Source organism: Canis aureus, chromosome 15 (assembly GCF_053574225.1).
Source record: "Canis aureus isolate CA01 chromosome 15, VMU_Caureus_v.1.0, whole genome shotgun sequence".
Classification (NCBI taxonomy): Eukaryota; Metazoa; Chordata; class Mammalia; order Carnivora; family Canidae; genus Canis; species Canis aureus.
Genome location: NC_135625.1, coordinates 50,942,874 through 50,947,091, shown reverse-complemented (window position 1 = coordinate 50,947,091; position 4,218 = coordinate 50,942,874). Strand labels below are relative to the sequence as shown.

The following is a 4,218-nucleotide window of genomic DNA, read 5'->3' as shown; positions in this document are numbered from 1 at the left end:
AGCTGGATTCAAACCCAAGCTCTTAACCAGTGTAGTGGTTATTCTTCCTTCAGCTGAACAGGAAAAGGAAAGAAGGAAAGGCCTCTGAGACTGAGGTCATGTTAGGGACCTTGGAATAATTAACTGAGATCCACAGAAAAGCTGGACTTGGCTTTGCCCCCAACATAGTGGCTAGGCTGCTGAGATAGGAAGAATTTAGGTGACCAGTGGACTGGTCACCATGAATCTAACACCCTTTACCGAGGATGGACCATCCGCCCTCTCTGAAGCTGGTGGCATCGCCCCGTACTCCCAGCACTTTGCTGGAAGGCCTGTGGGAAGCCTCCCATGCACTGGGCCAACTGCACAGCTTTGTGGAGCCTGTGGTAAGAAGAATGGGTTCAACCCTCCAGGCAGATCTAGGAAGGAGAGATCATGGCGCTAGGACTCAAGACTGTTCACACACACACACACAGCAGAGAGGTGTGCACAGGAAAGCCCCAGGCCTACAGCGGGACTCAGGCTGGAAGGCAAAGTATCATCTGCAGCCACGCATGACTGTGGTGGCCATCTGTTAGGTCCACTTCACCTGTTTCAGCCAGAATTTTATGTGGAGCATCAAACCCAAGGCAGTCCTCACCTGGACTCCAAGCAGGCAAGCTCATGGAGCTGGCCCTGTTGCTGCCGCCCTTAGGGCCAGGCCTCCAACGGGGAGGGAGGACAGGAGGTTCTGCCAAAAGCCCCCAAACCAATGTCATCTGTCACTTGGCCATCAAAGGAGGGCTGCATCGTGGGAGTGGAGCCACAGATGTGTGGTAGCTTCTTCCAGGGACAACCCAGAAGGCAGAGAAACAGTTCCCCTCCCCTCTGGTTCCCCACTTCTTTTCTTCCAACACGCCCATTAGGAGGGCCCAGAGAGGGGACTGGAGTTCATGGGGACCCAAGACATTTAGTCCCTACAATGAGGGCAGGGCAGGCTGGGCAGGGGGAGATGGGAGAGTGAAAAGTGGTTGAGGGGCCATGCTGTTGGTCCCACCGGGAGCAGTCCTAGGTTATCTGGAATAATCTGATTCCAAATATACTGTCCTATTGTCCCAGTAAACTACCGAAGTTTTCTGGACATTTAAAATATGGGTACGCACTGATACCAGATTTGTCTTCCTGACACATGGCATTCCACATTCCACTCATTTAGCAGGACCTGACCCTGACGTCTGGCTACAGAGTCTATATCTGAACAAAATCCAGCATTCTTTCCAGAAGAAGAAAAAAAAATCCATAGTAAAACAGTAATCAAATGCTATTTCCTTAACATAATAGGAAATAATACCTAACAAGATCACTGGAACCAGAGAGGTATTCTCATTAAATTCTGAATGGACCAAGAATTATAAATATTGAAAAGGAGACAAGAATTTGTTTGATGATATAATCACCTACCCAGAAAACAAATTAGAATTGACTGGAAAACACTTAGAACTAGTATGCTAATTCTATAAAGTGGCTGGCTGGAAAATAAGTACTCAAAGAGTAATGTTTTTCTTATAGGATAACAATAACCAGCTGGAAAATTCGAGGGAAGGAGGATGTGGCTCACAAAAATAAATGTGCAGCTTCTTTACCAGGGACCCGGCAGACCTGGGTGGGCAGCTGGAAGAAGACTGGCGTGAAGGGAGAGGCAGGCGCATTTCCAGAAGGATAGACCCGAAGCAGTGAACCCAGTGCTACTTCCCCAAGTACCACGGCCAGTGAAAAGAATCAAATCTACCACCACCACCGCCGCTCCCACCACGACCACACACACAAACACACAGAGGATTTCAAAATTTGGGATCTGTTATTTGAAAGTTCCTCTAGAAAAATAAATGCAGGAGAAAAGCTACTAATGGTCTAGTGGGGTGGTAATGAGAGAATTTCTTCAGCTGATTGTGCATATCACATAGTGTCACCTAAAAAAGATGTAGTAGCAGGAAGCATGCAGGTCAGGGAAAGCCCTGGTGATGATCACGATGCTTTGAATTATGGACAATTGTTTATAGATTTTAGATAATAATGTGGTCCCTGTTACACTAGCCACTACTAGTAACCACTTCTGCAGGTTAACACTGCTTCTCTGGTTCCTTCTGAGGCAGGTTATGGGAAGGGGTGAGGGGAGGAAGGTGAGAACATGAAACCTCTGGATCCCAGGAAGATGAACTAGACGTCCTGATGGGAACTCCTGCTCGTGTCTTCTGTTAAAAGTAATCTCCGGAGAGGCCCTCTTACATCGACCTGAGAGCCGTGCTGAAAGGAGCAGCAACCTCTCTCCCCTTCCTCTCCGCCGTCTGCTGGGCAGCTGCAGAGTAGTGACCACGTGAGAATGCATCTGCATCCACACTGGCTGGGCTGGGGTACAGATAAGCAATGGCTGCTGGGAGCTCTGTTGCCTGGAACATGACATCCAGCCTGGCCAGAGGCCAAGTGATAAGACCACTGGGGGGGGACTCATCTTCAGTGAGATGAGTGCTGGCGAGCATGTGCCCGGGGCAGTGTTTGTAGATCTAGAACCCATGGTCGTTAACGTTTACACTGGCTCCCACCACCAGCTCTCCCACCTTGAGCAGCTCATCACAAGCAAGGAAGATGCTGCCAGTAACTATGCCCGAGGCCACCACACCATTGGCAAGGAGATCATTGACCTTGTCTTGGAATGAATTTGGAAAACTGAACTGAGCTACTAGACAGGTCTTCAGGGCTTCTTGATTTTCCACAGCTTTCGAGGGGGATCTGGTTCCAGGTTCACCTCCCTGCTGGTGCGGCATCTCTCTGCCGATTATGGCAGGAGTCCAAGCTGGACTTCTCCATTTACACAGCTCCTGGGTTCCCACAGCTGTAGCTGAGCCCTACAGCTCCAGCCTCACTACCCACACTAAGCTGGAGCACTCTGATTGTGCTTTCATGGTAGACAACAAGGCCATGTATGACATTGTCATAGAAACCTCACTATCAAACGCCGCCCATCCTACACTAACCTGAGCAAGTTGGTAGGTCAAATTGTGTCCTTTACCATTGCTTCCCTCACATTTGGTGGAGCCCTGAATGATGTTCTGATAAGATTTCAGACCCACCTGGTGCCCTATCCTTGCATCCACTTCCCTCTGGCCACATATGCTCCATCTCTGCTGAGAAAGCTTACCATGAGCAGCTTTCTGTAGCAGAGACCACTGATGCGTGCTTTGAGCCAGCCAACCAGAGGGTGAAATGGGACCCTTGCCATGGCAAATACATGACTCACTGCCTATTGAACCAAGTTGCTGTGTCACTGCTGCCACTGCCATCAGCAAGACCAAGCGTACCATCCGATTTGTGGACTGGTGCCCCAGTGGCTTCCAAGTTGGCATTAATTACCTCTCTCCCACTGGGGTACCTGGTGGAGACCTGGCCAAAGTACAGTGAACTATGTGCATGCCAAGCAACTCCACAGCCACTGCCAAGGCCTGGGCTCGCCTGGACCACAAGTTTGTGTGTGCCAAGTGTTCACCTACCTTTGTTCACTGGTATGTGAGTCGGGGCACGAAGGAAGGAGAGTTTTCTGCAGCCCATGAGGACATGGCTGCCCTTGAGAAGGATTATGAGGAGGTTGGTGTGGGTTCTGTTGAAGGAGAGGGTGAAGAAGAAGGAGAGGAATACTATAGTTAAAAATGTCACAAGATGGGCAGCCCCGGTGGCACAGCGGTTTGGCGCCGCCTGCAGCCCGGGGTGTGATCCTGAAGACCCGGGATCGAGTCCCACGTCGGGCTCCCTGCATGGAGCCTGCTTCTCCCTCTGCCTGTGTCTCTGCCTCTCTCTCTCTCTCTGTCTCTCTCATAAATAAATAAATAAAATCTTAAAAAAAAAATGTCACAAGGTACTGTCTTTACAGTACTTCTGTTTTAAATATTGAAACATGCTCTGATCAGCTTATTTGTATGTAGCATCGTATACTCTCCTATACAAGTACTGGCCTGCGTTTTAAAACATGACTCTCTGTTACAGACCCAAGCTGTCCGATTCTCTGATGGGTTTGAATGAAGTATTCCTTGTCTTAAATGTAAGGGGAAAAAAAGTCATTTGCAGAAAGGACCCCTGGAAAGTTATTATCAGCTCTTCATGAACAGCAGACTACCTCCTGGAAAGGTCTGCATTTTAGCGAGGCTGCACCTGCAGTGTGAAGCATCTGTGTTCGGGGACACTGAACACTTGGCGGGGATTGTCTCTATC

General features: G+C 49.2%; 1 pseudogene; it reads left to right on the top strand.

Annotated features, from left to right (window-relative positions):
* The first annotated feature begins 245 nt into the window (after positions 1-245).
* LOC144284166 (tubulin alpha-1B chain-like) lies at positions 246-3,662 on the top strand (annotated as a pseudogene).
* The last annotated feature ends 556 nt before the right edge of the window (positions 3,663-4,218 follow it).